Genomic DNA, 25,475 nt, shown 5'->3' on the forward strand with positions numbered 1-25,475 from the left:
GATCTGTTTGAAAAATGCTTGGTAAGTGTAATTTATTATTTTATTATCATCGTTGCTCTGTACAAGCACTTTTCAATTAACCAAACTGATTTAAAAAAAGAGCTTAAAATGTTAATGAAACAGCAAGGAAAATTAAACCTACCAAAATCAGTGTTCACGTTAACCAGGTGAACTGATATATTTGCGTTTTACCTCTAGGTTCAAGTAAGGGTATAAGATAAGTGAAAATAAATGTGATGTCCTTTCAGATAGAGATATGTGGATACTTAAAAATTATTCACAACATTTGTGCTAATAAAATTTGCAGATTTATTTCAATGGCATCCCTGAGCATTTTTTGGTTCACTTTCTGTGAACATCTGTGTGAGTGAATGTTTTGTTCACAAGAAGAGTTGGGAATCTGTATTCAAAAGTTCAGACCCAAATTGCCTTGTTCTTTTTATAAACTTTTCAGTCATCCAGCTGAACAGAAACAATACTATGTGATAAGGTGAGCAATCACATGGAGGAAACAACAAATAGCAAATACTCAAATGAACAGACACAGCAAACAGTTTGCGAGCCTCCCAAAACTGAAATATTCCAGTGAATAACTTCCTCTGAATCCAAGATTTTTTACTGTAGTTTGTTTCCTTGAGGAGGAAACCTCAAGGAGCAGCAAATGTCAATGTTTTGTATTTTGAAAGGAAGGCTACAGTATGTTTAGTTGTGAATTTTTAATCCTCGTTTCTATATCAATTATATACCTTGCTAGTTTGAAAAGTTCAAATCCATTCTTCTCCAGGGATTTACAAATTGCAACACTTCCCCTCTCTCTGGGCCCTGCCCCCAGCTCAAATCCATAAATCTCCAAATAATGACACTTTGTATTAAGGATACTGAAAATAGATTTGATAGTACCTGATTGGTTTGGTGAGGGGAAGGGGGAACGAATACACCCATGCATGCACACCCCCTCAGGCACAACTCCCTCTTGTTTTATAAAAGTAATTTTAAAAAATGTTCCCCCTGTGTATACTGATCTCCTGTCTGCAAGAATCAGTGGTCCCAACACCATTGATTTCTTTTCTCTTTTACATTACACACCTTTATAATGACGTGCTGATATTCACTTATTTATTTATTTATTTATGTCATTTCCTCAAACAGCCTGGGCAATATATTAACATACCTTTCAGTAAATGAAGTAATTCTAATAGCTCTTTGTCATTCCAAACCAAAATAATTCAGCTGTAGGTTGACAAGTAAGTCTAAATAACCCCCTCTGAATGAATTCAAAGATGCTTTCCTTCAATACATGCTCACTGTTCATTACCTTTTTAGCGAATGTTTTAATGTTTCTGCCATTTCTGTGTGAAGCTAAAATATCCCAAGTTATAAGTCTGTATTATTATGGCATCACCTGGTTTGGATATAGGAAATAACTTTTCCAGTCTGGCCACGGCATAAGAAAAAGGGAATAAAATGTCCATGTTTCCAAGTTAATGAATTTTTGTGGTACTACAGGGAAATTTTTTCATGCGTACCAATTTTGTGAAATTTCACAAATATTTTCAGCTGGTGAAAATCAGCCGGTAGAGCTATTTGAAAAATGGGATTCAGTTTTTGTGAATGTTTTTAACAAGAAATGTTCCCACTGCAGTTGGAAGAGTTTGCTTATAAAATTTGCAGATGATACCAAGATGGGAGGGGGTGAAAGCATGTTACAGGACAGGATTAGAATTTAAAAAGACCTTAACAAATTGGAGAAGCGGTCTCAAACCAACAAGATGAAATACAATAAAGAAAATTCAAGGTGCTTCACTTAGGAAGGAAAAAATCAAACGTACAACTAGAAAATGGGGAATAACAAGCTAGGTGATAATGCTGCTGAAAAGGATCTGAGGGCTATAGGGAATCACAAATGGAATATGAGTCAACAATGTGATACAGTTGCAAAAAAGGCTAATAGCATCAAATCATAGAAATGTAGGGATGGAAGGGGCTCATGAGGTCAAGTCCAGCTCCCTGGGCTGAGGCTGTACCAAGTAAACCTAGACTATCCCTGACAGTTGTTTGTCCAACCTGTTCTAAGAAGCCTCCAATGATGCGGCTTCCACAATCTCCCTTGAAAGCCTATTCCAGAACGTAATTACCTTAATAGTAAGAGAGATTTCCTAATATCTAAACTAAATCACCTTTGCTGCAGATTAAGTCCATTACCTCTTGTCTTACCTTTAGTGTGCAGAGAGAACAATTGATCATAGTCCTCTTTATAACAGCACTTAACATAATTGAAGACTGTTATCAGGTCTCTGCTCAGTCTTCTTTTCTCAAGACTAAATTTGCTCACCTATTTGTAATCTTTCTTCATAGGTCAGGTTTTTATCACTTTTGTTGCTCTCCTCTGGACTTTGTCCAATTTGACCACATCTTTCCTAAAGAGTGGTGCCCAGAATTGGACACAGTCCTCCAGCTGAGGACTCACAAGTGCTGAATTGAGTGGAATAAATACCTCATGAGTGTCTTTATGTACAACAGTCCCATTACCACTCCCCAAATGATATTAGCTTTTTACAGCTGCATCAAATTGACTCATTCAATTTGTGATCCACTGTGGCCCCCAAATATCTTTCAGCACGTCTATCACCTAAACACTTATTCCCCATTTTGTAGTTGTGAATTTGATTTTTCCTATGTATGTAGTATTTGCACTTATCTTTATTGAATTCCATCTTGTGATGTCAGCCCAGTTCTCCAGTTGATCAAGGTCATTTTGAATTCTAATCCTGTCCTCCAAAGTGCTTGCAATCCCTCCCAGTCTGGTGTCATCTGCAAATTTTATAAGCATACTCTCCACTCCATCATCCAAGTCATTAATGAAAATATAGAACAGTACTGGATCCAGGAGTAGCCTCTACGCTCTCCCCAAAATGCCACCTCTCCATTTGATAGTGAATCACTGATGACTACTCTTTGAGTATGGTCTTTCAAACCGTTGCGCACCCACCTTATTGTAAATTGATTTAGACTACATTTCCCTAGTTTGCTTAAGAGAATGTCATGTAGGACTGTATCAAAAGCCTTAGTAAAATCAAGATATATCTCATCCAGTGGTCCCCCATCCACTAGCCTGCTAGTCCTGTCAAAGAAGGAAATTAGGTTAGTTTGACATCATTTGTTGTTGACAAATCCATGCTGGACATCCCTTAATCCTGCTATACTAAAGGTGCTTACAAATTGATTGTACAATAATTCGCTCCAGTATCTTTCTAGGTTTCAAAGTTAGGCTGACTGAGCTATAATTCCCTGGGTCCTCTTTGTTCACCCTTTTTAAAGATAGTACAAGTATAGTACGTATCATATGGGAATTATTAACAGGAATGTCATATGTAAGACACAGGAAGGTAATTGTCCTGCTGTACTCAGCACTGGTAAGGCCTCAGCTGGAGCACTGTGTCGAATTGTGGGCACCACACTTTAGGAAAGATGTAGATAAAATGGAGAGAGTCCATAAATGAGGGTTTGGGGAGGGAAAATACAAACTTGCCCTATGAAGAAAGTTTAAAAATCCTGGGCATGTTTAGTCTTGAGCAAAGAAGGCTGAGCAGGGAGCTGATAAGTCTTCACATATATTGGGGGCTGTTATAAAGAGGATGGTGATGAATTGTTCTCCCCTGAAGGTAGGACAAGAAGTAATGGACTTAATCTGCAGCAAGGGAGATTTAGGTTAGATATTAGGAAAAACTTTCTAACTCTTAAAGTAGTTAAGTTCTGGAATAGGCTTCCAAGGAAGGTTGTGGAGGCTTCTAAAAACAGGCTGGAGAAACAATTGTCAGGGATGGTTTAGGTTTACTTGGTCCTGTCTCTACTGTTGAAGAGCCCAAGTATTGGGGAGTATGTAAAAATCATAATGGTCAGGTCTGATCCTACTGAAGGTCAAAGTCTGGCTCAAGGGTTGCTAAGTATTCATAAATTTATTTATGTTCTAGGATGGAAAATTTCTGTTTAAACCACAAAATGTCTAAAAGTTGCATAAGGTGCTTGTTAAGTAACTGATAGGTATGTTTGCAGGAGGGTCCCCACCCAGTCTGTGACCACAAGAAATGGGAAATTAAGAAGTGCCATTAGGACATAGTACTGATGCACTAAGTAGCCAATAGATGGTGTGGTGTATAATTGATTATAATGGCTGATATTGTGTGTCTGATATTAATTGAGAGACGTATAATGCTCAATGATGATTGGAAGGGAGCTAATAAATATGTTATTTGTTATATGTTATATGCATATGTGATGCTCCCCAAGGATACCCAGGGTTGTGAGGCACTTCACCGGACATGATGTGAAGCAGTCTTGTCTCAGCCTGCTGTGGATCAGCTCCCTGAAACCACCAGCCTCTGGCAGCTCAAGCATGGCCTTCCAGGTCCTTGCAGGCCTTGCTCTCTTCCCCCAGGAGTGATAGGCACACTCCTTCCCCCATGTTCTCAGGACTTTCCCTGCAGTCCACCCCTTCTCCACTGAGTACTCACAGAATTACCAGGCCTGTTATTCCCAAAGGAACCATACAAACCTGCTTGAAAGATTTGACTCAGGACAATCACTTTTCTTAACGCCATAGCACTTAGACATATTTATACTGAAAGTAAGAATAACTCTATTATAGAAGAATAGAGATTAACTTAACAGTGAGTAAGAGGAAGACCTCTTTGTAGCTCAAAAGCTTATCTCACCAACAGAAGTTGGTCCAGTAAAAGATATTTTCTCACCCACCTTGTCTCTCTAATATCCAGGACCAACATAGCTACAACAACACTGCATACAGCAAGGTTATATATTGTTAGTAATATCTTATGCAGAGTCAGCATTTTGCAGTGTTGAAAATACTCACATTGGAGGAGTCTTCAGTGAATAATCTTGTCCCTTTATTAGTGAGGCACAGTTCTGGTTCTGCTCCCAGTGCTGACTGAGATGGAGATGTCCAAGTATGGGTTAAAAAATAGGATTGCACATTTATATGGACAACAAAAATATCCAGCGTTATTAACTGTAAGAATTTTTTTAGAAAGGATATAAAACCTCATTCTTCATGGTTTAAGCCAGTCTCTAATTACCAGGGATTGGGGCGAGAACTTGGTGAAGGAGCAGATTCCCCCAGATCATCCTGCTGCTGAGTTTGTTGCACCTTTCTCTGAGGCATCTAGTGCTGGAAACTGTCAGAGGATTCTGGACTAGATAGACTGTGAGTGTAATTCAGTATGGCAATTCTTGTGTTCTTATGTTCTTTGAGCACCTGTAAAAGAGATCTGAGCAGTAGAGCTCCTGGTCAAGTGAGTACGCAGGCAAAGTGCCAAACCAAAAAGAAGAACTGTGTTTTGGAGACATTGGCCCAAGTGTATAAACAGATGCAAGACTTACTGTGCATGCCCTATGGCACACACCCTACTGAGTCCATAAGTCTGCCCCCTGCCACCCCATCAATGTAGGAAGCAAGTCAAATTCCACATGCACCTACAGATATGCACAACTTGCACTCAACCTCCATATGCGCTGTCCTTAGCTCGGCACAGAGAGTATTCTTTTTCACATACCGTACAAGTTACGGGAAAGTTATAGATTTTAATAATCCTTACAAATGCTGCTGTCACTAGGTATTGGAGGGGTGGGGGTTAATTTCATGCCGCTTCCCCTCCATCAATGGACTCTTCCCAGATAGGGAAGACTGGTTGTGGCTCTTTCAGGACTCACTGGTGATATATTGGTCACTGGAGGAGATCATTCAAAACCAACTCTGATCCCTTGCATCATTCCATAGAAACTCTCATCTTTAAAATTAATCATTACACTAAAATCTCACCCCAAAACACACACCAGGCAATAACAGAGTTAAGGATCTTTCATATATCATTAGCTGAAAAAAATCAGATTTATTATTTTTTTAGAAGTGTTAAACCATTGGATTACAAAGCCAGGCAAGGCAGTGTTTGTATCTTCCACCTTTTGTCTTCATGCACTGACGTACAGCTGAGTGGAAGCACATGCTCCTAGACAGCAACTGAAAAGTGAATGGTACCGTACTCAGGTGAGTTAGACACTATGGTCCTGATCAAAAGCCAGTTAAATTCAGTGGAAATCTTTCCATTGACACCATTCTGCTTTAGATCAGGCCCTATAGCAGTGTTCAGGTGCCTTTACTTTAAGTGCCTGAAATGAAACAAACAAACAAAAAAAATGTCACAGAGAAGCCACAGTAAGGAGTCCCCTATTGAAAAGCAGCATTTTTTGGCCTGAAAACTCTCTCTTGAGTACTCTTATCTTTAAGCTACATATTATACTGTTTGATTTCAGGCACTAAAGGAGCAGTCAGTCTGGCCAGCACTAAAATAGCGGCAGTATAAACAAATACATAAACGAAACTGTAAAAACTGCTGTCCTTGCACTATTTTCCCTTGCTTGTTTTACACCCATATTTATAGCTGGAAACACGTGCAAGGTTAGATCTACCCACCATCTCTAGTTTTTATGTGTTTGGTTTTCTAAAAATAAAAAGGCTTCTTTTTTGCAGGTAGCAAACAGGAGGAGCACTAGGTCACTTTTTTTGATACTTAACAATGGCATGAAGTTGTGAGTAAAAAAGCTAATATATTTCAAGTGCCCTCATATCAGCACTATTTCCATTGAATAAATCAGGCCTGATTCTCTAAAGCTGGCACAAGGACGTGTAGATCCCATCCCTTTGCAATAATAAAGCTATTTGTGCCCAAGCAGGTTTCAGAGGAACAGCCGTGTTAGTCTGTATTCGCAAAAAGAAAAGGAGTACTTGTGGCACCTTAGAGACTAACCAATTTATTTGAGCATGAGCTTTCGTGAGCTACAGCTCACTTCATCAGATGTATACTGTGGAAACTGCAGCAGACTTTATATATACACAGAGAATATGAAACAATACCTCCTCCCACCCCACTGTCCTGCTGGTAATAGCTTATCTAAAGTGATCATCAGGTGGGCCATTTCCAGCACAAATCCAGGTTTTCTCACCCTCCACCCCCCCACACAAATTCACTCTCCTGCTGGTGCTAGCCCATCCAAAGTGACAACTCTTTACATAATCAAGTCGGGCTATTTCCTGCACCAATCCAGGTTTTCTCACATCCCCCCCACCCCCATACACACACAAACTCACTCTCCTGCTGGTAATAGCTCATCTAAACTCACCACTCTCCAAGTTTAAATCCAAGTTAAACCAGAACATCTGGGGGGCGGGGGTAGGAAAAAACAAGAGGAAACAGGCTACCTTGCATAATGACTTAGCCACTCCCAGTCTCTATTTAAGCCTAAATTAATAGTATCCAATTTGCAAATGAATTCCAATTCAGCAGTTTCTCGCTGGAGTCTGGATTTGAAGTTTTTTTGTTTTAAGATAGCGACCTTCATGTCTGTGATTGCGTGACCAGAGAGATTGAAGTGTTCTCTGACTGGTTTATGAATGTTATAATTCTTGACATCTGATTTGTGTCCATTTATTCTTTTACGTAGAGACTGTCCAGTTTGACCAATGTACATGGCAGAGGGGCATTGCTGGCACATGATGGCATATATCACATTGGTGGATGTGCAGGTGAACGAGCCTCTGATAGTGTGGCTGATGTTATTAGGCCCTGTGATGGTGTCCCCTGAATAGATATGTGGGCACAATTGGCAACGGGCTTTGTTGCAAGGATAAGTTCCTGGGTTAGTGGTTCTGTTGTGTGGTATGTGGTTGTTGGTGAGTATTTGCTTCAGGTTGCGGGGCTGTCCACAGCCTCAGAAACAACTCTGACATCATAATCAAAAAGGCTGACAAAGGAGGTGCTGTTGTCATCATGAATAGGTCGGAATATGAACAAGAGGCTGCTCGGCAGCTCTCCAAAACCACTTTCTATAAGCCATTACCCTCTGATCCCACTGAGAGTTACCAAAAGCAACTACAGCATTTGCTCAAGAAACTTCCTGAAAAAGCACAAGATCAAATCCGCACAGACACACCCCAGGAACCCCGACCTGGGATATTCTATCTACTACCCAAGATCCATAAACCTGGAAATCCTGGGCGCCCCATCATCTCAGGCATTGGCACCCTGACAGCAGGATTGTCTGGCTATGTAGACTCCCTCCTCAGGCCCCACGCTACCAGCACTCCCAGCTACCTTCGAGACACCACTGACTTCCTGAGGAAACTTCAATCCATCGGTGATCTTCCTGATAACACCATCCTGGCTACTATGGATGTAGAAGCCCTCTACACCAACATTCCACACAAAGATGGACTACAAGCCGTCAAGAACACTATCCCCGATAATGTCACGGCTAACCTGGTGGCTGAACTTTGTGACTTTGTCCTTACCCATAACTATTTCACATTTGGGGACAATGTATACCTTCAGATCAGCGGCACTGCTATGAGTACCCGCATGGCCCCACAGTATGCCAACATTTTTATGGCTGATTTAGAACAACGCTTCCTCAGCTCTCGTCCCCTAAAGCCCCTACTCTACTTGCGCTATATTGATGACATCTTCATCATCTGGACCCATGGAAAAGAAGCCCTTGAGGAATTCCACCATGATTTCAATAATTTCCATCCCACCACCAACCTCAGCCTGGTCCAGTCCACACAAGAGATCCACTTCCTGGACACTACAGTGCTAATAAACAATGGCCACATAAACACCACCCTATACCGGAAACCTACTGACCGCTATTCCTACCTGCATGCCTCCAGCTTTCACCCTGACCACACCACACGATCCATCGTCTACAGCCAAGCTCTGCGATACAACCGCATTTGCTCCAACCCCTCAGACAGAGACAAACACCTACAAGATCTCTGTCAAGCTTTCTTACAACTACAATACCCACCTGCAGAAGTAAAGAAACAGATTGATAGAGCCAGAAGAGTTCCCAGAAGTTACCTACTACAGGACAGGCCTAACAAAGAAAATAACAGAACGCCACTAGCCGTCACCTTCAGCCCCCAACTAAAACCCCTCCAACGCATTATTAAGGATCTACAACCTATCCTAAAGGATGACCCAACACTCTCACAAATCTTGGGAGACAGGCCAGTCCTTGCCTACAGACAGCCCCGCAACCTGAAGCAAATACTCACCAACAACCACATACCACACAACAGAACCACTAACCCAGGAACTTATCCTTGCAACAAAGCCCGTTGCCAATTGTGCCCACATATCTATTCAGGGGACACCATCACAGGGCCTAATAACATCAGCCACACTATCAGAGGCTCGTTCACCTGCACATCCACCAATGTGATATATGCCATCATGTGCCAGCAATGCCCCTCTGCCATGTACATTGGTCAAACTGGACAGTCTCTACGTAAAAGAATAAATGGACACAAATCAGATGTCAAGAATTATAACATTCATAAACCAGTCGGAGAACACTTCAATCTCTCTGGTCACGCAATCACAGACATGAAGGTCGCTATCTTAAAACAAAAAAACTTCAAATCCAGACTCCAGCGAGAAACTGCTGAATTGGAATTCATTTGCAAATTGGATACTATTAATTTAGGCTTAAATAGAGACTGGGAGTGGCTAAGTCATTATGCAAGGTAGCCTGTTTCCTCTTGTTTTTTCCTACCCCCGCCCCCCAGATGTTCTGGTTTAACTTGGATTTAAACTTGGAGAGTGGTGAGTTTAGATGAGCTATTACCAGCAGGAGAGTGAGTTTGTGTGTGTATGGGGGTGGGGGGGATGTGAGAAAACCTGGATTGGTGCAGGAAATAGCCCGACTTGATTATGTAAAGAGTTGTCACTTTGGATGGGCTAGCACCAGCAGGAGAGTGAATTTGTGTGGGGGGGTGGAGGGTGAGAAAACCTGGATTTGTGCTGGAAATGGCCCACCTGATGATCACTTTAGATAAGCTATTACCAGCAGGACAGTGGGGTGGGAGGAGGTATTGTTTCATATTCTCTGTGTATATATAAAGTCTGCTGCAGTTTCCACGGTATACATCTGATGAAGTGAGCTGTAGCTCACGAAAGCTCATGCTCAAATAAATTGGTTAGTCTCTAAGGTGCCACAAGTACTCCTTTTCTTCTTTGTGCCCAAGCAGTGATTCAGCTCACGGGAAGGTAGGTTGTGTTACCATCACCAACCTTCCTTATAGCTCTCACTATAGGGGGGAAGCATCTTTAACTCTCAATGGAACATTTTAGCAATTCTGTGGATGGTAGCTGAATTAGTGTGCTCTGCAGCTGTCCTGGCTGTGTTTCTCCCAAACCATCTGGCTCCCATCCTGCCACAAGAAAAGTTATGGCTGACTTCTATCACTGCATCCTCTTCCCCTGGCGAGCCTTCTACCTCTGCAGCCTTCTGCTGTGGCTTGTGCTGGTGGAAGTAAATGTAGATCCTGAACAGAATCTAGCCCATTACTGAAGTGATGGAGGAATGAGAACTTAGGGCTAGATTTTTAAAGGTATATATGTGCCAAATTCCAATGGGAGTCAAACACACACATATTTTTAAAAATCTAATTTTTAGTGTCTATTAAATGCAGCTCCCCTTTAACGGAACCAGAAAACCCATCACCCACCAATATGCTTCAAAAAACCCCTCAACCCAACAACAACCCGCACCTACATAATCTAGCTGTCATGTCGCACAGTTAAATTCACAAAAAGTCCTGCACTTTTTCTGAAGACTTCAGCAGGAATGCTGCATGCTATTATATAACTCCAGGAGAAGAAAAAAATTGTGCATTTATCTCAGTTGTGGTCTTCATTGTTCAGGCACCCAAACATGAATTCACCCTTGCTGTAACTGGTCCAGCTGAGATTCCTATAAATACACTTTTTACTTTATTCTGGTGAGGACTTTTCTTTCAGTATTCCCTATCCACTCTGCCTCATCTCAATGGCCATGAATGTGTTTCATCTTCAGTAGGAGTTTAGCCAGCGTGAGGACTGCAGAATGGGGCCTAAATCAGATAATCTGCCTCCAGAGCCCTGCTGCTGGAGCCTTGGGGAGGCTGTGGCGGGGCTCCGGCAGCGATTTAAAGGGCCCAGGGCTCTGGCCACCGTTACCACCCCAGGCCCTTTAAATAGCTGCCAGGGCTCTGGCAGGTTCCGGGGATGATTTAAAGGACCCAGGGTGGGAGCGGCTACCGGAGCCCCAGACTCTTTAAATCGTCCCCGGAGCCCTGCTGCCGCTCTGGCGGCTATTTAAAGGGCCCGGGTCAGTAGCTGCGGCAGGAACCCTGGGCCCTTTAAATCGCCGCCTGAGCCCCACCACCGCTTCCACAGGGCTCTGGCAGCAGGGCTCTGGCAGCAATTTAAAGGACTTGGGGCTCCAGCTGCTGCTGGGAGCCCCAGGCCCTTTAAATTGCTGCCTGGGAAAGCCGATCCGCCCCTGTACAACTCACAGGCTCTTGCCAGTACGCCGTACCGGGGAGTACCGGCTTACTTTCACCTCTGCCTCTACCATACTATTTTACTTGGGGAATTATGACAGTTCTCAAAACTAGGTGTAATGTGATATTTAGATTTAGCTATCTCTGTGTTTGATCTGTTTCCCTTTTTTAAAACAGATGTTTTATTTCCCCCTATCTGTCTGCTTATGAATGCAGTTTTGCTTGTTCCAAGTCACACTGCTATTTTTGTGTAAGGATTAACTAAGTTCTAAACATATATTTTAGGCATTAAAATTGTGAGAACCTAGTCCCACTCGTACCGCCCCACAAATCTTAATTTTCATGGGGAAAAATGGGGGGAAAAAAAGAAGCTCCCACAAAAAAGTACGAGTGCAGAATTTAAATTTACTGTTAATTTAATGAGCAAGATCCTCAGCTGGTGTAACTCAGCAAAGCTCCATTGATGTTATCACCCGAAGATCTGGCTTTTCCACCCAAGAGGCACTGATTTTAGGCTCTATTCTTAAAATGCCTTCCCTTTTTGCACCTGCAATTTTTGCAATTTTTCACAGGAACAATTATTGTACCTTGGATATATCAGTTTGTGATTTGTGATTATTTGTACCCACAATTTTGTGGGCACAAAAAGAAAGGCCATGCACAGAGTACTTTCAAAATCAGGACTTAATAATAGTGTTGGACAAACTGGTTGAATAAAAGAAACATCCCATCTCCAACTTGAATACAATTGTCTTGAGGCACAAAAGGTTCTATTCACTTTTTGTTTTCCATCTGTTTTAATTTTTGTGCAACTCTAAAATCCTGGCCTGCATTTGAAGTGAAAAAATGCAATGAGAGAGTCTATTCTCATCATAAAAGGAGTCAATATTTATATGGAGAATGTGACTATCCACACTTATCAACACTAAAAAATAGCTTAGGAAGGGCTATAGATTCTCAAGCTTCAGGGTATCAGTCAGTCTTTAACTATTAGAGGTTGAAAGGCAACTTTCCTGGGGGAGGAGCAAAAGGCATAATGAGGAGGCTGAAAGAATAAAGAAAAGATGGAGGGGAAGGTTAATCAGAAGAGAGAGTACGAAATTGAGTGGTTAACAAATTCTGTAGCAAACTTTCCTAGTGCATGTTTCTTTCACCTTGTAGGTTTGTTTTTAATAGAAACACCACTTAGCTACTGGCTCAGGCTGACATCGATGCAGAGTGAATTATGGGCTAGTGGAAAGCATTTTCCCCCCATATTTTGTCTGTGACATATGTAAAACTTAGAACCCTCATTCAAGCCTTTCCATGAGAAATCTAGTATTAGAAGAACAAGTGTTGTAATAATGTAAACTGGTGTAAAACTTCATTTCCCTTTTCCATTTCAATACATGCATGAAACTGGCATCCAAAACCTGTCATGGTAATATATATGCCAAAGTTTCCTACTGTTAACAAAATTCAGCACCACTGGTGGTAGGAATGTTGGGATTCCTAGTGGAGAGGGACCAGCTTTGGACGGTGTTTTCCCTTCCATCTAACTGGATACACTGTTTAAAACACTGGTGGCATTTCTACACTAAGGCTCCTAACCCATCACTGTTAGCAACGAATCTGAAATTTCCCTAATGTAGACAAGGCTTCACTAGAGAGCGGATCTGGTAATGGGATAGTTTTAGTATGCTGACGAGAACTGTTACATAAAGACCATCCTTAAGGGCAACAATAGTGTTTCTAGTTATCTTACACTAATATTCTAAAATCTTAATGAAAATGAAAAGAATAACTTCTTTATGGAAAGGAAAAAAACATCAGCAGAGGGGGATCACTGGGGAGTATACACTCCTTAATTAAATATAACAGATTGGAGAAGCCACTACGCAAAGTCAGCACTGCATCTTAATTCTGCTAACTAAAATTACTTCATGACCTGAGGATATTAACTTAACCAGGGTTCTCAGAGGTGCAATAATTACAATTTTAATATTTTTGGCACCAAACAAAGACAATGATAGAGAACTGCCCTAGAAGAATCCCTACAGGACCAAGTAGAGTTGGATAATGTGAATAAAAAAAATTAAGATCTTATCCCAAGGTTTACTTATTTTATAATTAATTGTGGGAAACCGAGAACTAACACCCAGCAGGAATTTGAGCACAGGTTCTAAGATTATTTAAAGAAAAAAAAATGGAGTAGAGGCAAATTGTTAGTAATTGAAGATTTTATTCCCTGAAAGGTAGCAATAAATTGAGAGCTAACGGTATATCATCAGGAGACTTTGAACCCTCAATTAATGTACTTTCCCTTCAGCTGTTTTAAGAATGTATAACTATGAAGAAATATTAAGTGAAGTTGGACTAAAATTCACAGTCTAAATTCTTCCAGTATTGCCAGCCCTATTCTTCCAGTAGCATCTATCCCAAGCATTCAAAAGTCATGAGTCAAGCCATTTAAAAAAATAAGAAAAAAGGCTTCAGACCTCTGGCCTATCTAGTCCTATTCTGTCTCCAACAGTGACTAGTACCAAGTACTTCAGAGAAGTCTTCATTTTCCTTTCTGTCTTGTCTATGCAGAGTAACTAGTATATGGAAGTTTTGTCTAAACTCTGTAAGGCCATCTCTACACTGGATTTAGAATTGTGCCCAGTTGCTGCAGGCATATTTAAACTCTTTTACTAACAGTGGGTTTTTCCTGAACAACATAAACAGGGATTTTTGTCTTGAGACCCAAGGAAAACTGCTGTAGACTAGCAAGGGGGGTTATGGTCCTTGGGTAGACTGTCCCATCTGACACCAAAATTCAGCCGCCCAAGTTCAACTGTTCAAGTGGCAGGCCTGTGCTTCTACCCCTTTGTGCTTGAGCCCCATAGTCGTACCACTTCCTGTCTGGGACTCCAGATTGCAACTCCCTGGTAACCAAGTGGATTTAAAACAAGAATCCTGCACACATAATGGATTGGCTTTTCCCTCAAGCCTCTAGGTAGGCATGATTTAGCCTTGGTGCCCCCTGGTCTCTTGGGGATCAAGTTGTAGCCTGCTTGCTGCAGACCCTGACTCTCAGTCAGTCTCTCTGTCAGCCTGGTGTGTGTGGCTGAGGCTTCCCCCCTCCATCTCTGTCAGGCAGATCCTATTTTACAGACTAGAGTCTTTTGATCTTCAGATTTGCAGCTTTGGCTCACGGCTCTGCCATCAGGGTCAGGGATGAGGAGTCCCTCCTTGTGGACATTACCCTGGCTATTGTTTTACCTTTCCTGACTGGCTTCTTTGTATCCTTCACAGGATGGGGGGGTGGGGAGCTCTATCCTGCAAAGCAGTGACTCTGAAAAAGGTTTTGAAGTTATGGGGGATAACCAATTGAACATGAGCTCCCAGTGAGCTTTTTTGCTCTGGCAAAAAGGGCTAATGCAATTCTGGAATGCATAAACAGGGGAACCTTGAGTAGGAATAGAGAGGTCATTTCTACCTCTCTATTTGGCACTGACAGAACACTGTGTCCAGTTCTAGTGCCCACAATTCAAGGAGGATGCTGATACATTGGAGCAGGTTCAGAGAAGAGTCATGAGAATGATTAAAGGATTAGAAAACACTTATAGGGATTGAGCTCTTTGAGTCTATTTAGCTTAACAGAGACAGTTAAGGGGTGACTTGATTACAGCGTAGAATTATATGGGGAACAAATATTTAATAGTGGGCTCTTCAGTCTAGCAGAGAAAGGTAGTACACAATGCAATGTCTGCATGTTGAAGCTAGACAAATTAGGACTGGAAATAGGGCATATATTCTTAACAGTGAACATAATTAACCTTTGGAACAATTTACCAAGGGTCTTGATGGATTCTCCATCACTGACAATTTTTAAATCAAGATGGGATGTTTTTCTAAGACAGAGCTTCTAGGAATTATTTTGGCAAAGTTCTGTGGTCTGCATTATGCATGAGGTCAGTCTAGAGAATCACAATGGTCCTTTCTAGACTTGGAATCTATGAATCTGAGTCTTTAACCATCCCTTTTGATTTAACTTTATGCATTCAGGCAGGGTGGTAATATACAGATATAGGGAAGGACCCATGATATCTATCAAGTAAAATTTTTTCTTGTGGTCCACAGGGGGGATATGACACTATTTGGCCAGCATAGATCTGATGGGGGGGGGGGGGGGGGAATTATCCTGTCTACATGATCAAGAAAACAGTGCTTAAATTCTGCTGGCAAAACAGTTACCTGAGCTATGATTGGAACTGAGCAATATTTTTTGAACAGAATCTTTGTTGAAATATGGGTTTTTAAAAACAACTTTTTTGTGAAAAATTATTTCCATTTAGTGATTTTTCATTTTTTTGCAAAACTGTGGGCCATTTTTTTTCAGTTTTTACCCCTAATTAGTTATCGAAAACATTATCTAAATAGTTATCAATTGACATTTACCAAAATCCAGGCTTTTGGCTGAATGGAATGTTTTTGTCTAATGAAAAGACCGGATTTTCTATACTATATTCAATAATTAGTTTTTTAAACATGAACAGTTTTGAAAAAAGGGCTCCAATTTGAATACTTGGAACCAAAACCAGATCAACACTTCAAAATACTTTGCAAAACTCCTTTTTGGATTTTTTCAACTAGCTGTCACTCTGATCCCAATATGGGGAGGTTCTTATTGATGCCAGCTGATCTAACTAGTTGTAGTGCTCAGTATTTCTACCATAAACACTTAGAACCTTCATCAGAATAACTGATACTCAGATTTAAACCCCCAAAAGAAAGCAAATTCTGAGGTAGGGCTCCCACAGCACACTTCCTTCACACCCCTGGTACCAATGTATTCCTGAATAATTATCAAGCTGACTTACAACTGTAGTGCTATGCAACAGAGCAGCTGAAAAATATTCCTATGAAAGATAGAACTCTTTTTTTTTGCATTAGAGAACAAAAAGTCATGTCACTATTTCTCACACTATGAAATAAAGAGGGACAAAGACACAGAGTTATATGTCTTGTGTTAGAGTGAGGCAGAGTCAAAGTCCCATTGAGATTTTGGAGGCAATTGTGTTTCAAGTAAACATTATGGGCTGGATTCTCTACCAAGATGCAACCCCTTTGTGCAGCAGAAAGGGGACAGGAAATGGCAGCAAATGACTAGCATAGCGTTCCCCTGGCTTTGGGGAACTCCCTGCTGACATAACTATGCCAGATGCAGGGGAGTGACTGGCACAGGGTCTTGCATGTTGAGGGTGTGTTTTGGGTTCATTGTCTCCTGTAGGAGTAACATGTCTTAGAGCATCCCAGCAACCAATCTATGCACTGTAATTGTGGCAGTCAGGGCACCCTAGCCCTCAGGATCAGGGACCCATAAGCCTGTCCCATCCCTCTGGCCTCTTGCTCCAAGAGAGAGTCTGGTCCAATGTTTCCAGGAGCTCAAGAGGAATGTGGAGTGTGGACACCCTTGATCTGTGTGCTGCATCAAGTCATTCTTTTCCAGACTAGCTCTGATGGCTGGTTAACATTGGTCTGATGTAAGGCAGAGGCAATTGGGTACTATTTCACAGTTTCTCCTCTTTGTAGATCTCATTTACATTTCAGCCCTAAAGAAAAATCCCCTGAAAGCCCTCCAATTTAAATGAAATAAAAATAAAGTGTCTGTCAAAATTCCCAGGCTTTGTGACTATTTCCCTCTAGTTTTCCACATTTTGTGTATTTCCACATAATCAGAGCTTGGGGCTGCACAGCTCAGGTGTGGAGTGTTAAGTGCAAGGTACAACATGCTGAGGAGAATAGGAAACAGAGTGGAAGCATACCTTCAGTATTGAGTGCTTGCTTTAGGGATGCCAAGTTACGCTTCCCTAGTAGCAGGAGTAGAGCAACTGACTTCAGTAGGATGAGGATCATACCCCAGGAGGTGTGTGTGTGTGTGTGTGTTTGTATAAATAGCTTATCCTTAAAATTTGCATTATTATAAAATGATTTTTACAAAAAGTGGGAAATGGCAGATTAGTGCTGGACAAGAGGCACTGGAATTCCCCACTAGGACACGTCTTTTCCAATGACAACAGAGATGTGCATTCAAAATCACAATCCATGAGAAAAGTCATTTGTCAGGTGAAGGTTGCATTACACAATTAATTTTGTTCAGTGTCTTGTGTCATCTGATTGATTTGCTATTTATTTCAATTGCAAAAGCTTAAAAGAATAAGCAGGAAGCAGGAATCATAATCATTCACCAAGCAGGAATCATAATCATTAGACAATCACAGTGACAGTGCTTTGCAGCTAACTGTCTTATTGTAGAGACTGTCAGCAATGACGTTTGTGAAGAGACACAGGTTCGAGATTAACCCTCAGGATTTGTGTTAGGAATGAGTAAGACGTGTAGCCTTTTGTCCTCCGTAATACAATAAAGTGAATTTTCCTAATTGGATAAGGTATCCCAGTGAAACACTGATCTCAGTGCTGTCTGATTCATTATCATCTCACCCAAAACAATTTCAAACAACACACATACCCATATGTAATGCTTGACAAAAGTTTGAGGAACACAAAATGATCACTCAGGCATTTGCATGTGAAGTTATTAAAAATGATCTGTGTAAACAGGATATTGGCATGTGCAAATTACCACTTAAATGGATAACTGGACACTTGCATGAGCATACATTCATGATTTGCATATGCAGTCATAGTAACTGAGTATGCAAATTAAGTGTGAATTTTGGGTACACATCTGTGCAGATAGATTAGATAATCTGGCCCATACTGTTCCAACCAAATTATTATATTTTGTAGATCCTGTCCTGTTCAACCCTCAGTACTGTAAATTATTAAAAGTCTCTTCTTCAATATGTTAGTTATGTGATATAAAAGTGATATTAGTCAAAGCTTTAGCAAAAACAATCTCACTGTAAGTGTAACTAAGGGAAGACCACAAAATGGGCGCTTTGGGTTTCCCGAGAGAGAGAGTGATCATTCACTGCAGGAGCTCCTTCTGAAATAGCTGATCCACACACTGATACCGGATTGGAGAATACAGGTCTGTGTATTCTACTAATGCAAATCTGCCAATGCTTAAATCTCAAAACATGGAACACAATGTGTGACAAAACCCCCAAATTCATAGATTTAAGTATTAATGATGAGACAGAGTCAGTAAAAAGAGAGGGTGAAATAAGGTTCTATCTGCATTGCATTTGTGGACCTGGAGAGGAAACCATTTAATGAGATAAATTGTCAAAAAGTACGAAGAAATTGTGGAATGAATTCTGAGGTGATGTGGTGCTGGTACATTTTTGGGAGGGAATGTTTTGTTGTCATTACCAAGACCGAATTAGTTTGATAGTGTTATGTTGCCATGACAACAGAGGACTCGTCAGTTTATTTGCTGCCTGCTGGCAGAATAATACATTTCTGCATTCACTCCTATGAGGAAGCGCACTGTCGGCTGAATGAAACATCACAAGCTTCTTTCAAGCAGTCTCTGAAAATGACATTGTCAAGTATATACATATATATTCAGCAACAAGTGATCAGCTGGTAGGTGGTGATACAGTTTTTTACACTAATTTATCAGTATTCATCAATAAAATCACCAACACCCGAATGAAAACATTTGGGGAAGTCTAATCTTTTAGATTTAGTACCACAATGATAAACGACACATTAGAAATACCTAGCTAGGCAGACAGATAACTAGATAGATTGGTAGTTTGTAAAGGTTTGACAACTGGCAGCAGGTCATTATGCAATTAATTTCCTGGAACAAGATTTTAAGAGGCTAAAATCAGCAGAGGCTCAGCATGGATGTGGCAGGGATCTAGTTAGGTTCCGAAGGTAGGACTGTGAATGTAGATTAATTGTAAAATATCTTGGATAACTCAGTCCACAGAACAATATCCTTGGCTGCTATAAAATTGCACTGGCTATAAACATTAATATTAGGGCTGTTGATTAATCGCAGTTAACTCTTGTGATTAACTCAAAAAATGAATCACGATTAAAAAATTAATCATAATTAATTGCACTGTTAAACAATAGAATACCAATTGAAATTTATTAAATATTTGGATATTTTTCTACATTTTCAAATATTTTATCTCAATTTACAACACAGAATATAAAGTGTATGGTGCTCACTTTATATCATTATTTTTATTACAAATATTTGCACAGTAAAAATGATAAAAGAAATAGTTTTCAGAGTAACAGCCGTGTTAGTCTGTATTCGCAAAAAGAAAAGGAGTACTTGTGGCACCTTAGAGACTAACCAATTTATTTGAGCATCAGCTTTCGTGAGCTACAGCTCACTTCATCGGATGCATCCGATGAAGTGAGCTGTAGCTCACGAAAGCTCATGCTCAAATAAATTGGTTAAAAGAAATAGTATTTTTCAATTCACCTCAGACAAGTACTGTAGTACAGTCTCTATTGTGAAATTGAAATTTACGAAATGTAGATTTTTTTTTGTTGCATATCTGCACTCAAAAACAAAACAATGTAAAACTTTACAGCCTACAAATCCACTCAATCCTACTTCTTGTTCAGCCAGTTGCTAAGACAGACAAGTTTGTTTACATTTGCGGGAGATAATGCTGCCTGCTTCTTATTTACACTGTCACCTGAAAGTGAGAACAGGTGTTCGCATGACACTGTTGTAGCCAGCCGGCATTGCTAGGTATTTATGTGCCAGATATGCTAAACATTCATATGTGCCTTCATGCTTCAGCCATCATTCCAGAGGACATGAGTCCATGCCAATGACGCTCGTTAAAAAAATAATGCATAAATTAAATTTGTGACTGAACTCCTTGGGGGAGAATTGTATGTCTCCTGCTTTGCTTTACCTGCATTCTGCCATAGATTTCTTGTTATGGCAGTCTCTGATGACGACCCAGCATATGTTGTTCGATTTAAGAACACTTTCACTGCAGATCTGACAAAGCGCAAAGAACGTACCAATGTGAGATTTCTAAAGATAGCTACAGCACTTGACCCAAGATTTAAGAATCTGAAGTGCCTTCCAAAATCTGAGAGGGATGAGGTGTGGAGCATGCTTTCAGAAGTCTTAAAAGAGCAACACTCAGATGCAGAAACTACAGAACCCGAACCACCAAAAAAGAAAATCAACTTTTTGTTGGTGGCATCTGACTCTTGATGATAAAAATGAATGTGTGTCAATCCGCACTGCTTTGGATTGCTATTGAGCAGAAGGATGGAAGCCCGTATTCTGAAATGGATACCATGGTACCAAGGAGAGGTACTCTGATGCTTCCTTATCTATTTTTAAAACATACAGATTAGCTCTAGATTTTGTATTTATAAAAAAAAATTGCCCTTCAATAATATTGAATCATAACATTTAGAGTTTGATTGTGTCTCCTATAAGTGTTGGCTATAGCCCAAATTAAGGTTGTATTGGACATTAAACTGATAACGTGGCTGATAATATTTTATGTCCACATAATACATGCTGCTTGCCTATATATATAAATGATTTGTAGTCATCTCCAGTAAAAAGCCAACATTTACCAACATTGAACAGAGTTATACCAGAAATATTGCAGTATTTCCTTGTGCTAATATTAGTAAATAATTATGACATCTCAGATAACACTATATTAGTAAATGGTGACTTTTAATGGCAACCACTATATAAGATATTTGGTAATAAAAACTAGAACATGTTGGCTGAAGTTCAAGATAAGATAAATACCAAAAAAAAAATCATTTGCTTGTTTAAAATAAACAAAGTGGGAAGATGCTGTGAGCATCCATTTTTAACTGAGTCAGGATAGAGAATTAATGACTCTTCAGAAGAAAACTCCTGTCTTCAACAAATGCAGGTTGGTTTGCTGTGACCTTAGAGGAGCTGGGGGAGAATGGGAGGAACTCAGAACACCTTATCCAAAATTAAAACAGCAGCAAATTGTAAAGTCATCTCTCTCCCCTTTTTGTTTTTCCTTCAAAGAATCTCCCATGAAATTTCTGTGCCCTGATGGTTAGATTTTACTGAGCAAGTCCTATTTTTTGTGCATTTTTACAGTCAATGGACAAAATCACTGCCTTGCTACAGGTGGGCACACTGGAAAGGGCAGTGGTGTAGATCTTATCTCATCAGGGATGATGGAACCATACTGCTGCTGCAAGGTAGGATGGCTCAGGGAATGAAGTTCCCCTGTAGTATTATGGACTAAAGTATGCATGCAGGATGGCCTGAATCACCATGACTGCAAGCTAAAAAGTAAAACCCACTTGAGTCTGTGGAGAACCACATAATTCACTAGCCCAGACTCTAGTGCTCAAAAGGTTAGTAGGCCCTGGTCTACACTAGGAGTTGAGGTCGAATTTAGCAGTATTAAATCGATTTAACCTTGCACCCGTCCACATGACAAAGCCCTTTTTTTGACTTAAAGGGCTCTTAAAATCGATTTCCTCACTCCACCCCCGACAAGGGGATTAGCTCTGAAATCGGCCTTGCTGGGTCGAATTTGAGGTGCTGTGGACACAATTAGATGGTATTGGCCTCCGTGAGCTATCCCAGACTGCTCCATTGTGACTGCTCTGGACAGTGCTCTCAACTCAGATGCACTGGCCAGGTAGACAGGAAAAGGCCTGCAAACTTTTGAATTTCAATTTCCTGTTTGGCCAGCATGGCAAGCTGCAGGTGACCATGCAGAGCTCATCAGCAGAGGTGACCATGATGGAGTCCCAAAATCGCAAAAGAGCTCCAGCATGGACCGAACGGGAGGTATGGGATCTGATTGATGTATGGGGAGAGGAATCCGTGCTATCAGAACTATGTTCCAGTTTTTGAAATGCCAAAACATTTGTCAAAAACCCGAAGCAGTGCCGCGTGAAACTTAAAGAGCTGAGGCAAGCCTACCAGAAAACCAGAGAGGCAAACGGCTGCTCCGGGTCAGAGCCCCAAACATGCCGCTTCTATGATGAGCTGCATGCCATTTTAGGGGATTCAGCCACCACTACCCCAGATGGGTTGTTTGACTCCTTCAATGGAGATGGAAGCAACACGAAAGCAGGTTTTGGGGACGAGGATGATGATGATGATGAGATTGTAGATAGCTCACAGCAATCAAGTGGAGAAACCATTTTTCCTGACAGCCAGGAACTGTTTCTCACCCTGGACCTGGAGCCAGTACCCTCCGAGCCCAACCAAGTCTGCCTCCCGGACCTGCCAGGCAGAGAAGGGACTTCTGGTGAGTGTACCTTTTAAAATACTATACATGGTTTAAAAGCAAGCATGTTTAATGGTTGATTTGCCCTGGCATTCGTGGCTCTCCTGGATGTACTCCCAAAGCCTTTGCAAAAGGTTTCTGGGGAGGGCAGCCTTATTCCATCCACCATGGTAGGACACTTTACCACTCCAGGCCAGTAGCATGTACTCAGGAATCATTGTAGAACAAAGCATTGCAGTGTATGTTTGCTGGTGTTCAAACAACATCCATTCTTTATCTCTCTATGTTATCCTCAGGAGAGTGATATCATTCATGGTCACCTGGTTGAAATAGGGTGCTTTTCTTAAGGGGACATTCGGAGGTGCCCGTTCCTGCTGGGCTGTTTGCCTGTGGCTGAACAGAAATGTTCCCCGCTGATAGCCACAGTGAGGGGAGAGGGGCTAACCTCGTGCTGGGGGGAGGCAAAATGTGACCTTGGAACGAAAGCACATGTGCTATGTATGTAATGTTAACAGCAAGGTTTACCGTGAAAGAGTATACCCATTGTTCTATAAAATGTGTCTTTTTAAACACCACTGTCCCTTTTTTTCTCTCCACCGGCTGCATATGTTTCAAGGATCACAGGATCTTCTCCTTTCCAGAGGCTAGCGAAGATCAGAAGGCGAAAAAAACACACTCGCGATGAAATGTTCTCTGAGCTCATGCTGTCCTCCACACTGACAGAGCACAGATGAATGCGTGGAGGCAGACAATGTCTGAATGCAGGAAAGCACAAAATGACCGGGAGGAGAGGTGGTGGGCTGAAGAGAGGGCTGAAGTTGAAAGGTGGTGGCAGCGTGGTGAGAGGAGGCAGGATTCAATGCTGAGACTGCTGGAGGATCAAACTAATATGCTCCAGCGTATGGTTGAGCTGCAGGAAAGGCAGCAGGAGCACAGACCGCCGCTACAGCCCCCGTGTAACCAACCACCCTCCTCCCCAAGTTCCATAGCCTCCTCACCCAGACGCCCAAGAACACGGTGGGGGGGGCCTCCGCCACCCAGCCACTCCACCCCAGAGGATTGCCCAAGCAACAGAAAGCTGACATTCAATATGTTTTAAAGTTTTAAACTTTTAAAGTGCTGTGCGGCCTTCTCCTTCCCTCCTCCACCACCCCTCCTGGTGTTTCTCTCCTCCACCACCCCTCCTGGGCTACCTTGGTAGTTATCCCTCTATTTGTGTGATGAATTAATAAAGAATGCATGAATGTCAAGCAACAATGACTTTATTGCCTCTGCACGCGGTGATCGAAGGGAGGAGGGGAGGGTGGTTAGCTTACAGAGAAGTAGAGTGAACCAAGGGGCGGGGGGTTTCATCAAGGAGCAACAAACAGAACTTTCACACTGTAGCCTGGCCAGTCATGAAACTGGTTTTCAAAGCTACTCTGATGCGCACCACACCCCTTTGTGCTCTTCTAACCGCCCTGGTGTCTGGCTGTGTGTAACCAGCAGCGAGGCGATTTGCCTCAACCTCCCACCCCACCATAAACATCTTCCCCTTACTCTCACAGATATTGTGGAGCGCACAGCAAGTAGTAATAACAGTGGGAATATTGGTTTCGCTGAGGTCTAACCGAGTCAGTTAACTGCGCCAGCGCGCTTTTAAATGACCAAATGCACATTCTACCACCATTCTGCACTTGCTCAGCCTGTAGTTGAACAGCTCCTGACTACTGTCCAGGCTGCCTGTGTACAGCTTCATGAGCCATGGCATTAAGGGGTAGGCTGGGTCCCCAAGGATAACTATAGGCATTTCAACATCCCCAACAGTTATTTTCTGGTCTGGGAATAAAGTCCCTTCCTGCAGCTTTTGAAACAGACCAGAGTTTCTGAAGATGCAAGCATCATGTACCTTTCCCGGCCATCCCATGTTGATGTTGGTGAAATGTCCCTTGTGATCCACCGGTGCTTGCAGCACCATTGAAAAGTACCCCTTGCAGTTTATGTACTCGCCAGCTTGGTGCTCCGGTGCCAAGATAGGGATATGGGTTCCATCTATGGCCCCACCACAGTTAGGGAATCCCATTGCAGTAAAGCCATCCACTATGACCTGCACATTTCCCAGGGTCACTACCCTTGATATCAGCAGATCTTTGATTGCATTGGCTACTTGCATCACAGCAGCCCCCACAGTAGATTTGCCCACTCCAAATTGATTTCCGACTGACCGGTAGCTGTCTGGCATTTCAAGCTTCCACAGGGCTATTGCCACTCGCTTCTCAACTGTGAGGGCTGCTCTTATCTTGGTATTCTTGCACCTCAGGGCAGGGGAAAGCAAGTCACAAAGTTCCATGGAAGTGCCCTTATGCATGCAAAAGTTTCGCAGCCACTGGGAATCATCCCAGACACGCAACACTATGCGGTCCCACCAGTCTGTGCTTGTTTCCCGAGCCCAGAATCGGCGTTCCACTGCATGAACTTGCCCCATTAGCACCATGATGCCCACATTGCCAGGGCCCGTGCTTTGAGAGAAGTCTGTGTCCATGTCCTCATCACTCGTCACTGCACTGACGTCGCCTACTCGCCCGGTTTCGCTTTGCCAGGTTCTGGTGCTGCATATACTGCTGGATAATGCGTGTGGTGTTTAATGTGCTCCTGATTGCCTAAGTGATCTGAGCGGGCTCCATGCTTGCTGTGGTATGGCGTCTGCACAGAAAAAAGGCGCGGAACGATTGTCTGCCGTTGCCCTGACGGAGGGAGGGGCGACTGACATCATGGCTTACAGGGTTGGCTTACAGGGAATTAAAATCAACAAAGGGAGTGGCTTTGCGAGAAACAGAATGGCCCCCTCAAGTGTAGAAATCAAAACCTCAGGGATAGAACTCAAAACTGGTTGATTTCACAGAGGGAGGGAGGAGAAAATGAAT

The 25,475-nt window shown here is 41.9% G+C and overlaps 1 long non-coding RNA gene across 5 annotated transcripts in view; it reads left to right on the forward strand.

Moving 5' to 3' along the window:
• Window positions 1–23,773, forward strand: part of LOC142072888 (uncharacterized) — a 36,926-nt gene extending 13,153 nt beyond the window's left edge. For 2 of the 5 annotated variants that reach the window (XR_012669492.1, XR_012669494.1), the window contains exons 3-5: window positions 21,423–21,526; window positions 22,499–22,593; window positions 23,189–23,773. This is a non-coding gene — a long non-coding RNA (uncharacterized LOC142072888). Of the gene's footprint in view, window positions 1–5,096; window positions 5,222–18,762; window positions 18,917–19,978; window positions 20,637–21,422; window positions 21,527–22,498; window positions 22,594–23,188 lie in introns of those variants that run through there. The other 3 variants (XR_012669495.1, XR_012669493.1, XR_012669496.1) reach the window with 3 other exon arrangements.
• The last annotated feature ends 1,702 nt before the right edge of the window (window positions 23,774–25,475 follow it).

The sequence above is a fragment of the Caretta caretta genome, chromosome 7 (genome assembly GCF_965140235.1).
Source record: "Caretta caretta isolate rCarCar2 chromosome 7, rCarCar1.hap1, whole genome shotgun sequence".
Taxonomy (NCBI): Eukaryota; Metazoa; Chordata; order Testudines; family Cheloniidae; genus Caretta; species Caretta caretta.